The 23,932-nt window shown below is 42.0% G+C and overlaps 1 long non-coding RNA gene across 4 annotated transcripts in view; it reads right to left on the bottom strand.

The window, feature by feature from the left end:
* Positions 1-21,660, bottom strand: part of LOC308582155 — a 123,432-nt gene extending 101,772 nt beyond the window's left edge. For 3 of the 4 annotated variants that reach the window (XR_014005523.1, XR_014005524.1, XR_014005525.1), the window contains exons 1-3: positions 21,530-21,660; positions 21,004-21,058; positions 8,829-8,978 (exon numbers count right to left, since the gene is read on the bottom strand). This is a non-coding gene — a long non-coding RNA (uncharacterized lncRNA). The remainder of the gene's footprint in view (positions 1-8,828; positions 8,979-21,003; positions 21,059-21,529) is intronic. The other variant, XR_014005526.1, reaches the window with a different exon arrangement.
* Between the last annotated feature and the right edge of the window lie 2,272 nt (positions 21,661-23,932).

Raw genomic sequence — 23,932 nt, 5'->3', positions numbered from 1 at the left:
CACAAAGCACACATTGTCCCTAAATCCTGAAGCCATCTTCAACTGATGGTGGATTAAAGGTTTGCTGATGTGTCTATGAGCAATGTTGTCTTTGAACTGAGAAAATCCCTTTCTTCCCCTTCTCTTTTGTTCTTTCAAAATTCCGAGGAGCCTTCCTTAGCACTAGTCTCCGCAGCAGATAAGTTTTATCCACCGAGTATCAGCAAAGTGATAAAGGAGACTACAGCACGGCTGCAGCATAAAACACTACAGCGACTTGCTTAGTGGTGCAGTGAAGTGCTTCAATAGCTGATGATTGAAAATGGAAGCTTAATGGGGTGAGTGTGAGCAAAGGAATTAGAATAAATGCCGCCCTATGCAACACAGCACAAGCCGCTAAACAAATCTTGTGGATTGGAAAAAGCAGATCCGAGCCAAAGATTTGTGAAGGCAACCACAAAAGATGATGCTATCCAAGCAGTCATCATTAGCTGCTGAGAACATCAGGTCAGTCCTCTCCTGCCTGGCCAAATAAGACCACTTCCCTTTCGACAACTGCAGAGGCAGCAGCAACAGAAACTATATTTTTGTAATTGAAGATTCTATCTCAACAAAATAACAGAAAAAAGAAAGGTAGTAACACATGTTAGTAACACAAAGCATCCCACCATCTCACCCCCCCACCACCATTGGTTCGACATAACTCGAAATGTGAGTTAAAATCTGACTTCCTTCCATCGTTGCATGATCTTAATTCTATAACTTATCTTTACAGTTGTGTTGTTATATTGCATTTGACAAATATTCTGATTTTACTTGCATCTGTAACCTTTCCCCCTTACCAACTCTGTTCTTTACATATCAATATTTCTGTACCGGAGCAATGTTTTCTCATATATTCATTCACGCAACTCCATTCTTTTATTAAATTTGATTTGTTTGACCTCTGATAGCTGCCGTCATTTTGGCCAATTCAACTAATTCAGTAAGTTTGATTTGCCAATCTATTATTGTGGGTATTTTGTTTCCCTTCCAGTTCTTTGCTATAAGAACTCTTGTGGCAGCGGACAGCAACAGAAACTATTTTGAGACAGACACCTAAAGGCAGACTTTCTTTCCTTCTTTCTTTCTTTCTTTCTTTCTTTCTTTCTTTCTTTCTTTCTTTCTTTCTTTCTTCCTTCCTTCCTTCCTTCCTTCCTTCCTTCCTTCCTTCCTTCCTTCCTTCCTTTTGTAAAATTGCTTTGAGCTGCCTGTGGCAATAACAAGTGTCTCACAAATTTGTTTGTTTGCTTGCTTGCTGTTGAGAGTAATAGGCTGCAGGTCCATTTCAGACTTCATTTGTGGGGATGGATGGCAGAGCAACACATGGAGTTGTTGTTGTTTAAGAAGATCCAGCTTCATTTTCTTAAAGAATGATAAGGGCGCTGTGGTCTAAACCACAGGGCCTTGGGCTTGCCAACCAGAAGGTCGGCAGTTCGAATCCTCACAACGGGGTGAGCTCCCGTTGCTCGGTCCCTGCTCCTGCCAACCTAGCAGTTCGAAAGCACGTCAAAGTGCAAGTAGATAAATAGGTACCACTCTGGTGGGAAGGTAAACGGCGTTTCCATGCACTGCTCTGGTTCACCAGAAGTGGGTTAGTCATGCTGGCCACATGACCTGGAAGCTGTATGCCAGCTCCCTTGGCCAGTGAAGCGAGATGAGCACCGCAACCCCAGAGTCGTCCGCGACTGGACCTAATGGTCAGGGGTCATAGAATCATAGAGTTGGAATAGACCACAAGGGCCATCGAGTCCAACCCCCTGCCAAGCAGGAAACACCATCAGAGCACTCCTGACATATGGTTGTCAAGCCTCTGCTTAAAGACCTCCAAAGTAGGAGACTCCACCACACTCCTTGGCAGCAAATTCCACTGTCGAACAGCTCTTACTGTCAGGAAGTTCTTCCTAATGTTTAGGTGGAATCTTCTTTCTTGTAGTTTGGATCCATTGCTCCGTGTCCGCTTCTCTGGAGCAGCAGAAAACAACCTTTCTCCCTCCTCTATATGACATCCTTTTATATATTTGAACATGGCTATCATATCACCCCTTAACCTCCTCTTCTCCAGGCTAAACATGCCCAGCTCCCTTAGCCGTTCCTCATAAGGCATCGTTTCCAGGCCTTTGACCATTTTGGTTGCCCTCCTCTGGACACGTTCCAGTTTGTCAGTGTCCTTCTTGAACTGTGGTGCCCAGAACTGGACACAGTACTCCAGGTGAGGTCTGACCAGAGCAGAATACAGTGGCACTATTACTTCCCTTGATCTAGATGCTATACTCCTATTGATGCAGCCCAGAATTGCATTGGCTTTTTTAGCTGCCGCCTCACACTGTTGGCTCATGTCAAGTTTGTGGTCAACCAAGACTCCTAGATCCTTTTCACATGTACTGCTCTCAAGCCAGGTGTCACCCATCTTGTATTTGTGCCTCTCATTTTTTTTGCCCAAGTGCAATACTTTACATTTCTCCCTGTTAAAGTTCATCTTGTTTGTTTTGGCCCAGTTCTCTAATCTGTCAAGGTCGTTTTGAAGTGTGATCCTTTCCTCTGGGGTCCCTTTACCTTTACCTTTAAGGGCTCCAAAGTTGGCTGATTTGGGGTTGGGGCATGGAGAAAGCAAACAGATTATTAGAAACTGTGTTGGGGGGGGTAGTGGAAGTTGGAAGGACAGAAGATAGTAAAGGTAAAGGGACCCCTGACCATTAGGTCCAGTCATGACCGACTCTGGGGTTGCGGCTTCTGAATCCCCGTCGCGGGGATTCGAACCACCGACCTTCTGATCGGCAAGTCCTAGGCTCTGTGGTTTAACCCACAGGTCACAGTCCTTCTACAGAGAAAACTAACTATTTTCCTTTCTCCCCATGCCCCACCCAACAAGCAGAAGCATCAGCTCCTTTCAAATATCACAGATATAATCTATAGAGGTTACCTTTGGCCACAGCTTCAGTGTTCTCATGCCCAAGAACTGTTCAACATATGACAAGTGGCCCCGAGGGTCACAGTCTTTGAAATATGACTACTGAGGCTTTCCAGCACACTTTCTGGACAATAACAAAAGAAAAAAGAAAAAGTTTCACTTCTATTGGCTGTTCGTAAATTTTAACTTAACTGTACCTCATGGACTTGGAATGCTAAAAAATGTGAGGCATGATATATTCAATTTGTGCATCTGTGTGTGGAGAATTCTTGTAGGGCTCAACAGAAGTCTGTTCTCCGTAACCTTCCTCAGATATTCCTGAAGCAGAAGTCACATTCATTTAGCATGGAGGAAGATTGGATTGAGTTATGGTTCAAATGATGTATGGAAGTGAGAGCTGGACCATAAAGAAGGCTGATCGCCGAAGAATTGATGCTTTTGAATTATGGTGCTGGAGGAGACTCTTGAGAGTCCCATGGACTGCAAGAAGATCAAACCTATCCATTCTTAAGGAAATCAGCCCTGAGTGCTCACTGGAAGGACAGATTGTGAAGCTGAGGTTCCAATGCTTTGGCCACCTCATGAGAAGAGAAGACTCCCTGGAAAAGCTACCAACATGAGTTTGACCAAACTGCGGGAGGCAGTGGAAGACAGGAGTGTCTGGTGTGCTCTGGTCCATGGGGTCACAAAGAGTCGGACATGACTAAATGACTAAACAACAACAACAACAATGGTTCAAATCCTGGTACCTCTGCTCGAAGGATCTCAGGCAACAGAGATTGGAAAGGAGGTCTGGGAGAGCCACTGCCACTTAGAGTAGACAATACAACATGTAGATCAGTAGTATGATTCATTATAAAACAGCCTCATTTAGCCATTTCTTATTATTTCATAAATATTTCACACTACTTTGTGGAAACTGTTTAGATTTTTCTTTTCTTTTTTTATTAAATGGTCTATAAATTTTGTCAAACAATAATTTTAAATATTATTAAGTGGCGTGGCCCTCTTCCACTTAACAGGCTTTAAAAAATGAAATTATGTGAAATTATATGCCTTATTTCTTCAGATACTGAAGAAAGGAGGCAGCCTTTGGAAAAAACAAATTATTCCCAATATTTTCCACTGCTACTGTTGGAGAAGACCATCTGACTTCCCAACACGGATGTCCCAAAGCGCCATAATTAAATTATACCGCTCTCATTTCCTTTACCAGTTGACTTTTTCTTCCCTTAATGAGCAGACACATGCTGTTTTATCTTGAATCTGATGGAACAGTTGATGTAAAAACATCATGCATTGGACATTTGTGAAGCTTCTCATAATCATGTCGGGGAAGAGGTGAGCAACAATTTGAAATAGCGCCAGCTTATATCACTGCTGACAAATGATGCCCCACAGTGTCCAGTTGTTTTGCCTGTTATTAGGATATATATCCTACAGAGCCAAACTAGAGGTCTTGCTACATTGCATCTCCATGACAGCACCCCATTGCAAGGGGTGATGGAAGCTGGAGTCCCACAACATCTAAAGGGACTTAGTATATTACCACTTAGTATAGAGATGGGTCACAGCCTAGCTGGGATTGATTTTACATGTTCTGAATTTTCTCTCCCACGGGCTATTATTTTTGCTGTTTAAAAAACTTGCCTGCTGACCTTATCATAGGAATATCTCATCATCTGTTAATCCTGACATCCTTTTGTGCAAGTAACTTGCATTGCCATAACCCAATGCAAGCACCACATGTCAAAAATCAACTCTGATATGACTTGCAATCCTATTGCTAGTTAATAACGATGCCTTGACGAATGATAGGTTGGAAGTTGTTAAGAACAATCATGACAATTCAGGATGAGTCAGAATGTCAAATTCATGCTTAATTCAATGATTGGACCCTGATTGGCCACCTAAGTGATTAAAAAATGTATAAATGGATGGCATAAAGGAACATATAATAAATGACACTGTCATAAAAAATGTTCAGTATAATTAAACCTCTTGACTGTTTGGCACAGAGGAGTGTGGGATTTTATTGAGACATGATTAATCATTTCACATTATGTAAAGGTGCTTTTCTACAAAAATAATGAATTGACACTGGTGACGGACTTGGTCAATTTATGTTAGGTTTCCACTGAGTTTGAAAGAAACCACATCATTTCACAGCATTAAAAAAGGCTAAATGCTCAGGTATGTTTTGCCAGAGATAGAACCATAGCTCAGTGTGATGTACAAGATGGGAACTGGCAATTGGCTAGTGCCACCCATGGACTGCAGAAATTACTTTGTAGGGTCTGTAAATTCAAAATCTCATTGTGTATTTTCCTTACCAAAAGAATATCTGCAAAGTCATTCTTAGAAGCAGGCAACATGGAAATTTTATAATCTGAAAAGCCAACATTTACCTGAATGTAGCAATGCCAAATTTCTGTGATTCCAAAGCCACAAAGGCAATGCCTGGGCCTTTAACAACCTGGGACAAAGTTGTCTGTCAGAACACCTCCTGACCTATCAACTGGCGCAGGTATCATGGGCAGCAGGAAGGGGCGGGCCTTATCTTTCTCCAACCAGTAGGTGTAGCTCACATGGCACAGGGCCTTCTCTGTTGTGGCACCCTTTCTCCGATGAAAATAGGGACATCCTATTACATAATAATATTTTACTATTGTCAGGGAACTGCCATCAGTGCTGGAGGGAGAGAACAAAATCCAGAGGGATTCCAGAGAGCGTCCAGGGATCAGGAGAAGCAGCCCATCTTCTGGGGAAGAGAATCAGCGTAGCACCAGTGGAGAAGGGGGACAGATGGGGGAAGCGGCGAGGCGGTCCCATGACTCCTTGCCTGGGACCAGCAGGAAGAGTAGGGGTCCTCCATTGCCCACGCCCTCCTTACGCAGAAGGCTTTCGCGCAGAGAGGGTAGGCAGAGACTAGGCGTCAAGGAGCCTCTTTGCTGGAAGAAGTTTAAGAAACGCCCACTGACCAATTCTGCCAGCGACTGAGGCAGCCACGGGTGAGTGGCGTCTGGACAGATAAGGTTTACTTAGGCAGCCAGGCCAGGCGTTCGCGCCCAGCCAGGGAGATAGTTGCCTGCTTACGCACGAGCAACCCCTTAGAAACCTTTACGTCCCTGACGTTGCTTGTGTGCAGCCCGGGGAACGCAGCACGATGAGCCAGACAGGACCAGCCGGAGGGACAGAGCAAGAAGCCATGGTGCGAGGTCTGGTCGAGAGGAATCGAGGCCTAGGGGCACATGTCGCTACCCTGTCAGCGCGGCTGGAGGAGAGACGGATCAGCTTACAAAGACTGTGCTTGCGATTGGTGTACGCCAGGAAGCGCGGGCTCAAGAGAAGCAGGAGATAAGGGGGGAGCATTTCCATGGCAATCGCATTCTTGAGATGCTGAGGGAGCCTTCCCAGGCCGCAGAGCCAATGGAAATCGATGGAGCGCGCGCGCGCGAAGTTTCAAACGCCATTGAGGTCCGGAAAAAGGAGTGGAAAACTACCAAGAAGTGTTTCCTTTGTCAGCGGCCAGGACATTTTGCGAAGGTCTGTCCCCAGCGAAAGGCCTGGCAAGGGATGATGGGGACAGCAGACCACGAGGAGGAGGGGGAAAAGGGAAACGAAAAAGCCTGGCTGCCGATCAGCAGGGGTAGCAGCCAGGCCAGCGGCTAACATTCTCCTTTCCCTTCCTCCCCCACAACAAACACTCTGTGAGGTGAGTGGGGCTGAGAGACTTCAGAGAAGTGTGACTGGCCCAAGATCACCCAGCAGCTGCATGTGGAGGAGCGGAGACGCGAACCCGGTTCCCCAGATTACGAGTCTAAGCCAATGGAGTGCTGAGTGTCCAATTTCATTGCCTACAAATGCTACAGCATTATGCACCTCTGCACCCTGGTGGAATGGATTATTCAACAGCATTCTCTTGGTTGAGATTCACTCATTTCTAATCACCCCCCAAGGCTGTTGCATGTGGTCCAGAAGTAACGTTACCAAATATTTTTGATGATCCCAGCTACGCATCATGGCGGCTTTGTGCTGTCTGCAGGATCAGAGGCAGTTGACCTCTGAATGTCAGTTTTCAGAGATTATGAGCAGGAGGTATGGCTGCACACATGTCCTGCTTGTGGGCTACCCAGAGGCATCTAGTTGCCACTGTGAGAACAGAATGCTGGACCAGATGAGCCTTTGCTCCACCCCTTATGTTCTTAAAAACCCCTGGGTCAGCCTCTTAGTTTGGAATTAAGGAGAAGAGTTTGGATTTGATATCCCACTTTATCACTACCTGAAGGAGTCTCAAAGCGGCTAACATTCTCCTTTCCCTTCCTCCCCCACAACAAACACTCTGTGAGGTGAGTGGGGCTGAGAGACTTCAGAGAAGTGTGACTGGCCCAAGGTCACCCAGCAGCTGCAGGTGGAGGAGCAGAGACATGAACCTGATTCCCCAGATTATGAGTCTACCGCTCTTAACCACTACACCACACTGGCTCTCGGGGGTTGGCAATCCAAAAGAAGGTCTGGTGCCCAACTATCTTGCGCATGTAATTCTTAGCTCTTTCTGTCTGTGTGTGTATATGATATTCAATACATGCACCATTCTGAATAACAGCTTGTGAACATGTTCCGTTTCAGAGGCACCCTCCAGGGAAGCAATGAGAGTTCTATCTCAGCAAAAGGACTTGAGAAGGGGTAACGAGCCTGGGAAGAATTCTGAGGGATGCCATGAAGGTTGCATTCGGTCCCTGGTTTGATGTTCCTAACACCTGGTCTCAAAGTTTAATTCACTGTACAGCTCTATACAATTCTATACAACAGGACACGGGTGGCGCTGTGGTCTAAACCACCGAGTCTCTTGGGTTTGCCGATCAGAAGGTCCGCAGTTCGAGTCCGTGCGACAGGGTGAGCTCCTGTTGCTCTGTCCCAGCTCCTGCCAACCCAGCAGTTCAAAAGCACACAAGTGCAAGTAGATAAATAGGTACCACTGCAGTGGGAAGGTAAACAGCATTTCCGTGTGCTCTGGATTCCGTCGTGGTGTTCCGTTGCACCAGAAGCAGTTTAGTCATGCTGGCCACATGGCCCGGAAAGCTGTCTGTGGACAAACACCGACTCCCTCAGCCTGAAGCAAGATGAGCGTTGTACCCCATTGTTGTATTCGACTGGACTTAACCATCCAGGGATCGTTTAACTTTTTACCTTTATACATATATACTAACTCCACTGAGCTCAGTAGGGATTACTCCTAACGCAAACTGGGACTGCAGCCTAAAACAGTCTACACAAATACACTTTTCTGGTTCTGCTGAGGATTTGGGGTATGTGTGAATGTGTTTAAAATCTAATCTTGTTTCTTGGCAAGGCTGCCAACGTTTGTGTATATTTGCTCCAGATAGTGTTCTTAGCTAAGCCATCTGTAGAAGCAAAACTCCTGGAAAATGCATCTCTTTGAATAAATGAATAAGCTTCGGCGGTGGGGAGTATGTTACACTTGATATAAATAATTGCATTTATATCTTCTTGTTACACCGTGAGAGAGGAAAGACAAACTCGCAGAGAGAGAGAAAACCCTTAACCCTGAAGCCCACCCCCCTTTTAGATGACTTCACAGCTATACCTGCCGACAATAAAACACTAACATCTCCCCATCTTTTTCTTATTTCAAGTGTGCGTATGAGAGCATTGCCTAGCTGCCTGCGTCGATAGAAAGTACATGAAAAGTCATATGGAGAAAAAAGGCACCCACTGGCTCCCGGCTGCTAAATCTTAACCGTTCTGGCGTTACATATTTGTCGAAATGGTGCTGGAAGCTCATCCATTGATTTCCTTTTTTCTCCTCCTTGCCCCATGCGCTGCAGCGACAGCCACCTTAGGAAGCACGTAATCCCTTAAGCCACGAGAAACCTACTCACTGTTTGGCTTCCCAAAGCTTTAATCATCTCCATTTTTTATTCCTTTTCTCAGTATGTGTTTCATTATGCCTGTCTGTGCTGAAGATCTTGGCCTGAAAGATCCTTTCTTTCTTTCAAGCCAGAAGGTTTGTTACTGAAACAAGCAGCTACCAGAAAGAAAGAAAGAAAGAAAGAAAGAAAGAAAGAAAGAAAGAAAGAAAGAAAGCTGTTAGCTTTTGCTCCTATTTATTAATTTTAGATAGTTTGGGGGTAGGAGATCTAACCAACGCATCCTGCCAGCACAAAGATTTATGCTTGTACAAACAGAACTTTCTCCCATCCTCTCATACACCCCTAAATTTGTTCTAGGCAGTGCTTCTTTTCTAAAAAAAAATGTTTAGGGGTACTCTCATTTTGACTCAAGAAAAGCATCATTTTATAGTTCAAATTGGGAAAAATAAATACAGTAAATGGACGAAAGTACAAAGAACATGCATTGCCTCATTTCCTACTCATATTGAAATACTGCCCCTCAACGAGGCCAAACTTTAATGAGTAAAACACCACACATCCACATTCCACACTGCTTCACACATTAAACGCTCGCTTCCGTCTGAGACTCAGGAAACACTGGGAAAGGAAATGAAGCTGCCATCAGAGGTTGTAACAACAAAACTGACCAATCACTGTGCTAGCTTCCAACTTCTACTTCACACATTAAACGTTTGCTTTTGTCTGAGACTCAGGAAACACCGTGACAGGAAATGAGGCCACCATTGGGGCCGCAACCAAACTGACGATTCACCGTGCTAGAGAAGAAACTAAAAATTTTATTCCTCTGGAATAAATTTGAGGAGGAAGTGGGGTATGCACTGGGGAGGAGAGGGCTGAGGTTCTGTTCCACAAATGCAAATCCTTGCAATGATTGGGATGTGTGAGTTGGATACCATCAGAACATAAGAAGAGGCTGATGCATCTGGCCAATGGCTCATCGAGTTTAGCATGCTGTTCTCATAGTGGTCAAACAGATGCCTGCGATACTGTCATTCGTGAATGACTTAAGCCCTGTGAAGCAGAACATAAATCAGATTTTAAGTAAAAGCACAGCTGAAATCCATAAAACAAATATCCATAAAATAATTATCATTGAAAAGCAAGGGGGGACATTTGAACTTTAAAAATGAATATAGGTATATAGTAAATTATATGAGTACAGTGGTACCTCGGGTTACATACACTTAAGGTTACAGACTCCACTAACCCAGAAATAGTGCTTCAGGTTAAGAACTTTGCTTCAGGAGGAGAACAGAAATCGTGTGGTGGCAGTGGGAGGCTCCATTAGCTAAAGTGGTGCTTCAGGTTAAGAACAGTTTCAGGTTAAGAACGGACCTCCAGAACGAATTAAGTACTTAACCCGAGGTACCACTGTATAGTAAATTATATGAGTAGGAAGCGGAGAACTGTTTGTTGGGCACTATTATTAAGATATGTGCAAATGTCCATCTATCCAACAGATATTACACTTAGACATCTGTCAACAACTAGGTAAAGGTAAAGGTAAAGGTAAAGGACCTCTGAATGGTTAAGTCCAGTCAAAGCTGACCTTGGGGTTGTGGCGCTCATCTCGCTTTCAGGCTGAGGGAGCCGGTGTTTGTCCACAGACAGCTTTCTGGGTCATGTGACCAGCATGACTAAACCACTTCTGGTGCAATGGAAATCAGAGCACATGGAAATGCCATTTAACATCCTGCTGCAGTGGTACCTATTTATCTACTCACACTGGTGTGCTTTCGAAATGCTAGGTTGGCAGGAGCTAGGACAGAGCAACGGGAGCTCACCCTGTCGCAGGGATTCAAACCGCCAAACTTCTGATCAGCAAGCCTAAGAGGCTCAGTGGTTTAGACCACAGCACCACCCGCAGTCAATAACTACGGCAATAACAGAAGGAAGAAAAAGTTATAAGAGGAGGACAGGAAAGAGCCGGTGGGGCTGCAATATTGTATTTGTGCTCCAATATTCAACCCTAATTTGTATTGGCTTTTGTCCCTCTCTATTCTGAACATCCTAATACAAATGTTGAAGATCTAGATGCAGATGCCAATACAAATTAGGGTTCCTCCCTTGTTTTATGGATCGAGGCTTTACGCAGGCTGAAAAGAACAACAATACCTCTTTTGTGAAGCCTTTATCTAGCCCCCGCCCTTAACTAAAAGGAAGCCTAAGTACAAATAATTGCATTTGCAGCCCACGTGCATTCCTTATTCTTGCCTGTCTCCTATTCCATCTCTTTACTTCTCTCTTTTGTCTCTCACACTGCTTTTTCACCCAGGTACTATTTATTTATTTATTGCATTTATATCCCAAAGATCACAAGGTACATGCTTCTCCCCTCTTCATTTAATCCTCACAACAAACCTGTTAAGCAAGGTGTAGAAGCATTGACTGTCCCAGTGAGCTTCATGGCTGAGTGGGGATTTGAACCCTGGTCTCGTAGGTTCTGGTCAACACTTAAAGCACTACACCACTCTCTAAAAGAAAGGGGGCTACCTGTTTTCAAATGTGTAGTACAAACTTCACAGATCTATTTTTAACCCACCTGGCAAGGGTGTAATCCAAAAGGTGAGAGAAGGGATGGAAGAGAAATTTGACTCAATGAATTTAAAGGCAAACCTATCTGATCCACACATTTTGAAACGATGTGCAAATCAAAACAAAGCCATCCTCCAAAATTCGCACTTTTCTGAATTTTGCAATGTTGTTCTCCAGCCACACCTATTTTAGAAAAAAAAAATCATATGAAAAGGAATAGGTTGGTGAAAATGAAATAACAAACAAAATGCGTAATATTGGGAGAAAATGCTTGCAAAAATGCTCACATTAGTCCAAACCGCCTACAAAAATGTGTTCATTGGAAGAAATGTACACCAAAATTCTGAAAATTCGTATGATTTTTTTAAAAAATCAAAATTGCTCCAAAAATTTGGAGAACTGAATTTGAGGCTGGAAAAATGAGAAACTGGAAGCACCAAACTTGATAGGTCCTTCTGTCCCTTGGTGAGAGTGAAACGGTCTCGTCCTGTGGCTTTCAGCTGAAGTGTGAAATGAAAAGAACATGGGTAGACTGCTGGAACAGGCAGTGTCTGAAGCAGCCCAAGGGACACCATGACCCTAACATCATATTCTAAAACCTGAAAAGACCTCAGCCCTAGAACATTGTTTCCCAAACTTGGGTCTCCAGCTGTTGTTGGACTACAACTCCCATCATCCCTAGCTGAAATACTCAGTAGTCAGGGATGGTGGGAGTTGCAGTCCAATAACAGGTGGGGACCCAGGTTTGGGAAACACTGCCCTTGAGGATGGGAAAGCTCATGAGAGATGGCCACTGGTGTAGCATCTCATTATCTACTCATGTGCTTCACCAGTTGACTTTTTGCTCTGCTGTGCAGCTTTTAGACCATGCTAAAAGCAAGCACTAAAGCGATGGTTTTCCCAGTAGTGATGTATGGAAGTGAGAGCTGGACCATAAAGAAGGCTGATTGCCGAAGAATCGATGCTTCTGAATTATGGTGCTGGAGGAGACTCTTGAGAGTCCCGTGGACTGCAAGAAGATCAAACCTCTCCATTCTTAAGGAAATCAGCCCTGAGTGCTCACTGGAAGGACAGATTGTGAAGCTGAGGTTCCAATACTTTGGCCACCTCATGAGAAGAGAAGACTCCCTGGAAAAGACCCTGATGTTGGGAAAGATGGAGGGCACAAGGAGAAGGGGACGACAGAGGACGAGATGGATGGACAGTGTTCTTGAAGCTACTAACATGAGTTTGACCAAACTGCAGGAGGCAGTGGAAGACAGGAGTGCCTGGCGTGCTCTGGTCCATGGGGTCACGAAGAGTCGGACACAACTAAACGACTAAACAACAACAACAAAAGCAAGCACAAGCTGTTGTGCAAACCTCTTTCCCTTGCTGAAGTATTACACTTTCCAAAAAAGTAACTCCCAACAAATTTTAATAAGAAAGAAAGCTCCATGTTGTCACATTTCCTTTGGACCACCTCAGTGAAAATGCAATCCCCAATTGACTGGTCACACACATTTGCAACAAAGGTAAGTAGCGACTCCACCAAGCCTCCCTCTTCCTCTTGGTGGGCGTCTGGTTATTATGATGGTGGGTTTTGACCTTCTAATTACTTCTCTGTGTTTTGGCCTCTGCTGCGCAACAAGTAGCCCGAGCACTTTTTGATCTCCTTGGCCATCGACCACCTCCTACTAATCTCGGTGGGAAAACAAACAAACTCTTGGCTTAATGAATACCTTTCAGTAATTTCAAAAGAGTTGCAGAAGCTTTTTTGAAAAAAGCTTCTGTGGCTTTGAACAACTCCCTCCCTCCCCCAAACAGAAACTGGCTCCCTACCATTCCCTTTTCCTTTGGTTTTTAACTTTCAGAAAATTGTAATTAGAATGGTGCCTTTGTGATGCTACAACCCACCAGTCTCTTTAGCACAGGTGGATGAAAGAAGGCTGGGAGGGGGAGAACACTTCATTAAGTTTTAGATGGAAGTCCACTTTCCCTGTTTGTTTGCTTGCCCCGGGTGTTTCATTCCAGTCCCTTAAAAATAAATCCTTGGGAGCCATGCGACACAGGGCACACATCAGCATATTTCTTGCCGGCACCTGAAAGGCATCCTTGGCGCATGACAGCCTACAGAGAAAATGCTTTGCTGCCCGATTTCTTTACTTGTTTTATTGCATGTATATCTCACCTTTCCTCCAAAGAACTCAAGCTAACACACATGGCACTCGTTCCTTTCCCCCATATTTTATTCTCACAACAACTCTGGTGGGTAGGTTAGGCTGACTGGGCTCAGGAAGACAGCCGAGCTTCAAGGCTGAAAGGAATTTGAACCCAGGTCTCCCAGGTGCCTAGTCTGACACTGTGACCACTATGCTACACTGATAAGATAACAACCTGTTTCACTTCCCATGGTAGTTCATACTGGATTCCTCACTGGGTCATATGTAGCTCGAGTAGAACAGCTGGTCACTTGGGTCAGTCTTTTGATACTGTAGCACAGGTGTGGAGAACATGTGGCCCTGGAAATGTTGCTGAACTTAAACACCCATCATGCTAGTGGCTATGGATGATGGAAGTTGTAGTTCAGAAACATCTGGAAGGTCAGAGGTTCCCCACACATGTCAACAGTAAGCTACTTGCTATGAATATATTCTCTGATATTATTATTATTATTATTAGTAGTAGTAGTAGTAGTAGTAGTATTTGTATATAACCCCATACCTGTAGAACTGAGGGTGGTGTATCAACACAGGCTGATTTTTTTAGAGGCATCTTCATTTGGTGACTGTTGCCAGGCAACTGTCCATTTATCTAAGAATATGCAAGGCTCGTCCCTTCTAGTCCTTAAGTATAGGAATCATTTGAAACAAAAATAACATCTTTGGAAATACACTCATTTTGATCGTTGAAATTCTGCCCCAAAAAGAAAGTTTCATCCTTCCCCAAACTTCCAGATCTTTTTTGATTCTGTTCCACACCGGTATATAGTTGTTTTGAAATAAATCAATATTTTTTGAAGTTAACCGTATTCCCAAGTATTTTACCTTCTTTGCCACTTCAATCCCTGTTTCTCGTTGCATTGTTTCTATTACACTCTGGTCCATATTCTTAACAATTACTGGGTTTTTTCCCCTTATTTAATATAAACCTGGCCACCTTGCCAAATTGTTCAATCTCCTCTAACACCTCGTTTAAACTTTTTAAAGGATCTTCTATCGTTATTACTAGGTCATCGGCAAAGGCTTTAACTTTATATTCGTTTTGACCTACTGTCACCCCTTTTATTAATTCATTTTGTCTGATTGAACTCAGAAGGACTTCCAGAACCATTATGAATAGCAGTGGCGAAAGAGGACATCCCTGTCTTGTACCTTTCAGTATCTTCACTTCTTCTGGAATTACATTATTCACAATTAATTTAGCTCTTTGTTCTGTATAAATCACCCTTATTCCATTATAAAAATCATTCCCCACCTCCATGTATTCTAAATTTTTTAACATAAATTCCCATGATATATTATCAAATGCCTTCTCTGCATCTACAAACATTAATATAGCTTGTTTCTCATTCCTAGCAGTCAGATATTCCAAAGTATTAATTATGTTTCTAACATTATCTTTCATCTGCCTGCCTGGAAGAAAACCTGCCTGATCTTCGTGAATAAATTCTTGCAATACCTTTTTTAATCTTTTTGCTAATATTCCAGAAAAAATATTGTAGTCTATATTCAACAATGAAATCGGCCTATAGTTCTTGACTTGTGTTAAATCGGAATCTTGCTTAGGAATAAGTGTGATAAAGGCTTCTTTCCAAGTTTCCGGAATATCTTTTTCCTTCAAAATGCTATTCATGACTTCTTTCAATGGTACCTTCAGGGTGTGCCTCAGTTCTTTGTAATACCTAGATGTAAATCCATCTGGCCCTGGAGCCTTTCCTTTTTTCAATTCTTTTATGACCTCTATTATTTCCTCATTCTCAATTGGGGCGTTCAGTCTGTCTTTCTTTTCTGTCGGGATCTTTTGCACCTTTTTTTCTTTTAAATATCTTTCTATTTTCTTCATATTGTTCTTTTCTCTGTTTCTATACAAATGATTGTAAAAGTCCAAGAATCCTTTTCTGATGCCTTTCGGGTTCTCTATCTCTTCTCCATCCACAATAATTTTGTTGATTGTGTTTTGTTCCTTTCTTTTCTTAATTTGCCATGCAAGCCATTTACCTGACTTGTTGGCAAACTCAAAATTTATTTGTCTTAGCTTTTTAATATTCCATTCCACCTCTTTGTTTATTATCATTGCGAACTGCGTTTGCAAAACTTTGATGTTTTGTTTTATTTTTAAATTGTTCGGTTTCTTGATTAATTTTTGTTCATTGTCCATTATTTGTTTTAAAATTTCCTTCTTTCCTTTGTTCTTGTTTTTAATCGCATTCTGTTGGATGAAGAATCCTCTCATTACCGCCTTACTTGCGTCCCAAACTGTACTCATCTTTGTGCCTTTGTTAGTATTGTCCATTAAATATTCCATCAACTTCTTTTGCGCCTCTTGTATGATTTTTTGGTCATCCAAGAGGTAATAATTAATTCTCCATCTAAATGACCTTTCTTCATAACCTTTAATCTCCAATTTTATCGGACTGTGGTCTGAAATTACTCTTGGCTGAATTTCAATTTGTCGAATTCTTGGAATTAATTCATTTGAGACCCAAATTTGATCTATTCTTGACATTGACTGATTTGGTTCTGAATAAAATGTGAACTGTTTCTCTAATGGATGTCTGAGTCTCCAAACGTCAATTAAGTTACAGTTTTTCGTCATTGAAAAGAAAGTCTTGGGTAGTTTTCCTTCTTTGCTAACTTCTTTATGTCTTAATCTGTCCATTTCCATTGAAACTACTCCATTCATGTCTCCCATTAATATGATTTTTTGATCCATATATTCAAATAATCTTTCTTCCAAATTTTTATAGAAATCAGTCTTGTTTCCATTAGGTGCATAGATCCCGACAATTATTAATTTTTCGCCTTGCCATTTGACCTGAATAGCAATTATTCTTCCTTCTTCGTCCTTGAAGATTTGCTGAGCTTCAATTTTTTTCCTTACATATAATACAACCCCTCTCTTTTTCCCTTTGTCAGAAGATATGAATTCATTTCCTAATCTGTTATTGATCAAAATTTTTCTGTGTTTCCTTGCCACATGTGTCTCTTGAAGACAGATAATGTCCAAGTTTTTCTTTTTTAAATATTGTTCAATTTTGTTTCGTTTTTTCCTATCGTTAATTCCATTGATGTTCCAATTCCATAATTTCAACGCCATGATGACCTCCTGATTAAAATTGATTTAATTTATTTGTTCTTTGTAATCTATCCTCTTTTTGTTCTTCCTCTTCTTGTTCCTCGTCCATCTTTTCCCCATTCTTCTCCTTCTCTTCCGGATATTTCCCCCCTAGAGGACCTACTCCTCCCACTGCTCCTCCTCCTCCTCCTTCCTCTGCTGTTAGTTCCTTGTATTGTCTCTGAAATTTACCTGTTTCCTCTGGACTGGTAAGTCTGTGTTTCTTGCTTTTGTAAACAAAGGAAATCCCCTCTGGGAATTCCCATTTGAATTCAATCTTGTTCCTCTTAAGAATTTGGACCGATGGTTTATATGGATCTCTTCGTTTCAACAATCTGACTGGAATATCTTTAAAAATAATTATATAATTCCCATCAATATTCAGTCTTTCTTCTCTGTTTTTTTGAAGTATCAAATTTATCAATTCTCTGTCCTTAAAAGTAATTAAGCAATCTCCAGGAACTTTCCTTGATTTGGTTGTTCTTACTCTCATCCTAAATGCATTCTGTACAGTTCTCTTGACCTCTTCCTTTTGTAGCTCCAGCCATTGCGCTATCTCCATTACTAATTTATCTCTGATATTTTCACCTTGAACCTCAGGCACAGCTCTCAGCCTGAGGTTCACTTCCCTCTGCCTCAGTTCATTCATAGCAATTGCATCCCATATCTCCTCCTGTGACTTATTAACTTCTGATAAACCCACTTTAATTTTCTCTTCCTCACACTTCACTTCCTTCATTTCAGCTCTTGTCTTCTTCATTCCTTCTTCCAAAGATTGTGCTCTTTTAGATACTTCTTTAATTTGTCCTTTCAATTCCTTTACTGTCTCATCAATTTTTGGGTCCATTTTCCCAATTCTCGTATCTACCTGTTCAATTCTCGTATCCACTTGTTCTAGTTTGTCCTCTAAATTCTTTTCACTTTGCCTAATTTCTGCAAACATTCTTAATATTTCTCCTTTGAAATCTGATTCCTGCTTTGATCCTCTTCTATCTCCTGGTGTTCCCCCCTCCTCTCCTTTCTTCGGTTGGTGAGACATTCCCACAAATATACTTTAAACACTTCTCACTTAGTCATCCAAATTAGACTTGTGTTAAATAAGATCCCACCACCACTTCAACCAATCTTATGTAGACCTAACCCCAAATACAAATATATCCAATTGCGTTCAAATTTGATAATTTATATATTATAAAATTTATAATTAGTCTTTTGTTTATTCCCACTTCGAATTTCCCCTTACAAAGCTTGAAGTATCTTCAGCCCAATCGGATCCGTAGATTTAAAAAATAAATAGTTGGAGACACAAGCCAGATGAATATATTCTTCTTGCCACCAATTAGGCTATTCCTTTTAAAAGTCACGGTATTCCAATTATAATCCAATTTATATTTCAGTTTATTCAAGTTGTGCCCCCAAGAAATTCACTCTCCACCAGCAAACACACAAAAAAGAAAATTAATTCAAAATTTGAGGTTCCAGATATTCTGCCACCAATTAGGCTAATCCTTTTCGATCCTTTATAATCAAATTATAATCCAGTTTATAAACCACTTTTTCTTTTTTCCAATTTAATTTTATAATCCACTTTAATGCTGAAAAATTTAAAAAGTTTTATAAATTTTTCATAATTATATTGATGAGTTTAAAATAGTCTCCAAATAAGTTGTATCCAAATAACAAAGAAAAAAAGAAAAAATATAATCCTTCTTGAAGTTAGGCCTCACATATGTTTAAATAAAGAACCATCCAAACAAATAATTCACCAAAATCCGTTGCTGAGGAGAAAGGGAAGAACCAAAAACATCCAGCCCCCACTAGAGGGACAAAAACAACAAATCAGCAAAGTCAAGGAGAACAAAGAAGAGCAAGCAGAAAAAAACAAATTGTAATTTTCCTTCTGTCCACAAGGGGCCCAAACTCCAAAAAGTTAAGAGAGCGATCTCAAACTTTATTTAGGGATTTCCTAATAATAATAATAATAATAATAATAATAATAATAATAATAAATTTGTAAACCAAATTATAGGTGACCAGTAGATATGTAACTCAAAAGATGTATGCAGAAAAAAACCCCAATTAAAAAGAAAAAAATCCTTCCGTAGTTACTAAAAGGCAAACAAAGGGACAAGTAATGGAGTCGGAAGCTCTTCTTCCATTGCACAGTTTTTTTAAAAAAGTGAAGCTGGGATCGTTTTCTCTGTCTTTTCCCCTCACAGTTACAAAGAGGACCTTCAAAGTTCCAAATTTAAACCCTCTGCTCCCCCTTTTAACTTGGTTTCTTCTTAAGATACTTTATGTCTTCTAAAAAGTTAGTTTTTAGCGAGTCAAAAGGGGGAAAAGAAACAATAGCCGCTAGCGGTAGCTCATTTCTCTTTTCTCCGGCTTTGCTTATATAATGCGTTCAAACTGATTGCAGATGACAGCTGATCTCGTATTTATGTATTTCTCATCCAGCTCCTTCCTGATGTTAAAATCCACTTCTTTTTAAGCAGTTTAGGCCCGAATTTCTTATGATCGAGAATTAAGCGCTCCCCCTGCAAGCTCGGGGCTTCGTTTCCTGGAGGTAGCTATGGCTTCCCTTCAGCCCGCTCTCCCTCCCCGCCGCACTCTTCGCTCCCTTTGGGAGTTACCTGGCGGCCGGGTGGTGTGCGTTTCGGCTTCCGCGGGAACCTGAGTGTCTGGACACCCTCCAGACACTACTTCTGGGAGCCACTGCGCCCTGTGAAACCCCTAAATCCTCCGAAAAACCCGGGATTCTCCGCTCGGAAAAATCCCCGCTTGCGACAGGGTCGCTCTCAACCGGAAGTCCATCAACACAGGCTGGTTTTTTTAGAGGCATCTTCATTTGGTGACTGTTGCCAGGCAACTGTCCATTTATCTAAGAATATGCAAGGCTAGTCCCTTCTAGTGCAACATTCTCACTATTTTCTATTGTATTTGCTTGTCCACTGAGGTACTGACATATGAAGTTCAGAATGGCTTAGGACCCAAGTACTTACAGGAGTAGCTCCCTCAAAACCATCAAATTCATGTTTTGAGATCGACAGGGGCACCCCTGTTTGTGATCCTGTCCATGGACGTGACTTGTGAGGTGGTGACTGAAGAGAGGGCTTTATCTGTTGTGGTGTCCCTATTATGGAATGTCCTCCCCATGGAAGTACAGTTGTCCTCATACTTTTAATTTTTAGTTGTCAGCTGAATGCATACTTGCATACCCAGATTTTTGGGAGATAAAGCTGACTAGAATCTAGAAATGTTAGCCCTGTTGTCCTATGCCGTTATTTTTAGGGGAACACACTGATAACTGGATTTGCTTTGGATCAGTATTATTAGAAAGCATCTACTCTGTGTCTTTCTAATTTGACTGGTTATTTATGTCAGAATCAGATCAGTTAAATTCAAATCACTGGTTTCCCACATTAACTATAAAGGAAAATCCAAAAACAGCTGTAATTCTCCACTCCTTTTCACAGAGGTGGATGAAGTTTTCGGCAAAGGAGCCTCTCCAGAGTGTATTAAGCTTGCCAAATTTTTCATCCTGGGATTTTCATGCAGATAAACCCCAAAGTTTTATTGAAAATGAAAAGCCTCCAGGCACTGCTAACCTGATTATTCCTGCCAGCAAAAAGTCCTGGGCAAGAATTTTTGCTTATGCAAAATTGGCTCAGAAGTGTGTGTGTGTGTGGGGGGGGACCAGAACATCAGACAGGTAGAAAGGCTGGAGTTGTTCCATCTGGCAAGCTGAAATTCTTTTGCAGATGGGACGTTTGTCAAAGTGCAACATTGAATTCCTCCCTCCAAATTCTTCCCTTTTGGCCAGAATGAATGAAATTTGTAGACATGGTTGAGGCTTCTGTGGAGATGAAGCTGCCAGCTTTCAAAACAATAGGTGCTGTGGTTCTTTCACAGGGGACACTACTATTTTGGGATGGGTAGAACAGAAACCACTTGACCTCTCGCAGTGTTTCATGGGCAATCAGTCTGAAAGCTGGTGACACTGAGGAATGCCCCCCCCCCTAGGTAAGTGGATAATAGCAGACTGTCAATGATCAACACAGCTGAGAACTTATTTAAGGGTCAAGCAGACTTAGCTAATTGGGGGGAAAGTGCCAGACCTAGAGGGGAGAGGGAACCAAACTTTAATAAAAACTATAATACTGGATGGCAAGAATTCAGTGCAATGAAATCAGAGGTACTAAAAAACTGAAGCCAGGTAGATGAAACTTTGAGCAAGCAAAGGAAAACTGGGAGAAAACAACTGGAAAAGCATAAAAAGCAACACACGCGCACGGTGGTTGAGGGTGGGAGATGACAGGCTCTAAGAGAGGTTTGCAGAAACCTAAGGAAAAAATAAGAGAGAAAAACAGAATGGTTTGGGGAGTGGGGGACAGAAAGAGTTAAGAATAAACAAGGAACAAATAAATTAATTAATTAGTCATAACCAGTCTAAAGCAGTCTGAGATGGGAGGGAGGCAGCAGAATGAAAGGAAACTGATTGAAGTATCAGTTTTTAATTGTATATTAGAAAGCAGAAAGTGATTGGAAAGGATGCTAATCATCCAGCCTGCTTTCCCAGGAGTGAAAAAGAAACATCATTTGAACGGAACATCCCTCCCACAAATCACTGTGATTAGAAAACAATTCCCTATGATTAAAGCCTAGGCCTGCCTCTCCTAATAGAATATCCCAGTCTAGAGTTGCCATGCGCCCAGAATTGGGTAAAACTAACTTCCCCCCCAAAAAAAACACACTCAACAACTTTTCTGACGGCAACCCTATCCCAATCCCCACCTCTCCACTCCTTACTCACTTGAGGACAGACTGTTTCCCTCGTTAGCTTGGTTTCCTTTTTTAAAAATGAAAAAGGCAAAATGCAGTTCTTCCCCCCAACCCCACGCCTGAGTCCACAGAAGAACTTGTAACACAGCCTGCTCCTCAAAGTGTTTGTGATGCGGTCATGAGAGAAACTGACCACTGCGGTATCATCATGTGATTCAGCCAGAGAAAACAGTAACACTGGTGTTTGCCTGAAACTGTACTCAACAGAATCTATGCTTAGCTGTCAGGATTGCTGTCGGCAGCTCCCGGCTGGTTGCCCAGGAAAGTATAAAGACAATGAAAAGTTTCTCACAGTCCTTTTTTATTTCAAACTTTACAGAGAGAGGCTATAGAACCCTTCCTCTTGGATAATGGCCTTGTCACAAGTGAATCTCCAGCCCCGTCTCTCCCACTTCCTCATTCGTCATCATCATCACCTCCTCTATGGGTGACGCTACGTTCCCTCTGTCTTTGAGCTGGGTTCTGGAATATGGAGGGTCTGGGATGCTTTCTAGGGACAACATGTCAGCCAGCTGCTGCTCCAGCTCTGCCTGTTCCTCTTCTCCCATTATTTCCCAACTTTCCCTGATTTTACAATCATTTTGACATTTCAAAACCTGACTTCCTTTCCCCTCTTTCTGCGGTTCTTGAAATTTATTTTTACAATCTTCTGCATATCCTAACATACTTTGCTCATTTATTCATCTTCTTTGAATACACGTTCTTGTGAAACTGCAGGTTATTATAATAATCCTGCCAATGTTTTTTATCTGTTTACAATTTATCTGTAAATAGTCAACAAACCATTTACCATATTTTTCGCTCTATAGGACGCACCAGCCTATAGGACACACCGGACCATAGGAGGGGGAGAACAGGGAATTTTTTTTTCTTGTTCTCCCCTTCTAAAACAAGGTGCGTTCAATGTGCATTCACCCAATGCCTACAGAGCGCAGCGGGAGTTTCCTCTGTGTTCTGGGGGCTTCAGGCGGCTACCATCCCCAAGCTAGAACAGCGAGACCATCTCACTGTTCTTGCTTCGGGGACAGCCTTTGTAGCCTCCGCAGGGCAGCGGGGTGAAGGCACCCCGCTGCCCTGCAGAGGCTTTCCGCGCAGCCATCCCCTAGCTAGAAGAGTGAGATGGAGCGCTCCGCAGCACTCCGTCACCCTGTTCTGGCTTTGGGATTAGCCGTGCAGCCTGCATCCGCTCTATAGGACGCACACACATTTCCCCTTAATTTTTGGAGGGTAAAAAGTGCGTCCTATAGAGCAGTGTTCCCCAACCTTGGGCCTCCAGCTGTTTTTGGACTACAATTCCCATCATCCTTGAACACTGGTCTTGCTAGCGAGGGATGATGGGAGTTGTAGTCCAAAAACAGCTGGAGGCCCAAGGTTGGGGAACACTGCTATAGAGCGAAAAATATGGTACATTTTTTTATAAAAAGTTTGCTATCTTGATTTCTCATTCTTCCGCTAAGTTTCACAATTTCTGCATATTCCATAAGTTTTTGTATCCCTTTGCTGGAACTTCATCTTCTTTGTAGAATGTGTATTCTTCTTTACTCTTTCTCTTCCTTTTAAATATTTGAAAATATTCAGCATGCTTTCCCAGTCTCCTTGAGCCTAGCTTGCCCGAGTTGCTCCCACATTCCTTCAAATCTTGCTCAAATCTTTCCTTCACCCTTGCTGAAAATCTGAGAGATTCCTTTAGAATTGTTCCAAAATAATTGGTATGGGACTGCCATGATAGAAATGAATGGAGTCATTGCCATGAATGAATATACTGGACAAAGTTAATATCTACTTGTTGAATTTCTTGATAAATCAGACTCCCGGGTTATGTTAAAACACTGCAAAGTCTTTATAAGGCCAACTAAACATACTTAGGTCATTTTTATAAACCTTATTCCAAAAGGTAGTACACCTGAAAAAAAATACATTCCCTTTTAAAACCACACTACTGTCATATTATTTTATTTCGATCAATGATTTTACATTTCTGAATGCAGGAATATTTAAGCCTTTGCCTTCCCAACCTTCTAATTCTGAGGCAGAAATCATTTATAACAGGTTCTGTCCTTTGTGTCTTTTCAGTGTTACTGGATTCTCATCTTTCTGGTCTAAGCTCCTAATGTAATATATTCAAAACTTTAGTTCTGCTTCACTTTCCATATTAGGGCGATGGGTAGTGGAGGTGCATGCAGCATTTAGAGGGAAGTCAAAAACTTTTTATTATTTAAAGTCAAAGACTTCTTATTTAAAGAGCAGGGTTTTATTCAAAAAAGTAAAGAAATTTGATATTCTGATATGGCAATTTTTTAATGGAACAGAGAAAATAGCTTGCATTCATGTTGATGCGTGTTCTTCCTTCTTATAAAATTAGGCTACTTAACAC

This window comes from Podarcis bocagei, assembly GCF_964188305.1.
Source record: "Podarcis bocagei genome assembly, chromosome: 1".
Taxonomy (NCBI): domain Eukaryota; kingdom Metazoa; phylum Chordata; class Lepidosauria; order Squamata; family Lacertidae; genus Podarcis; species Podarcis bocagei.
This window is presented reverse-complemented; position numbering and strand designations above follow the sequence as displayed.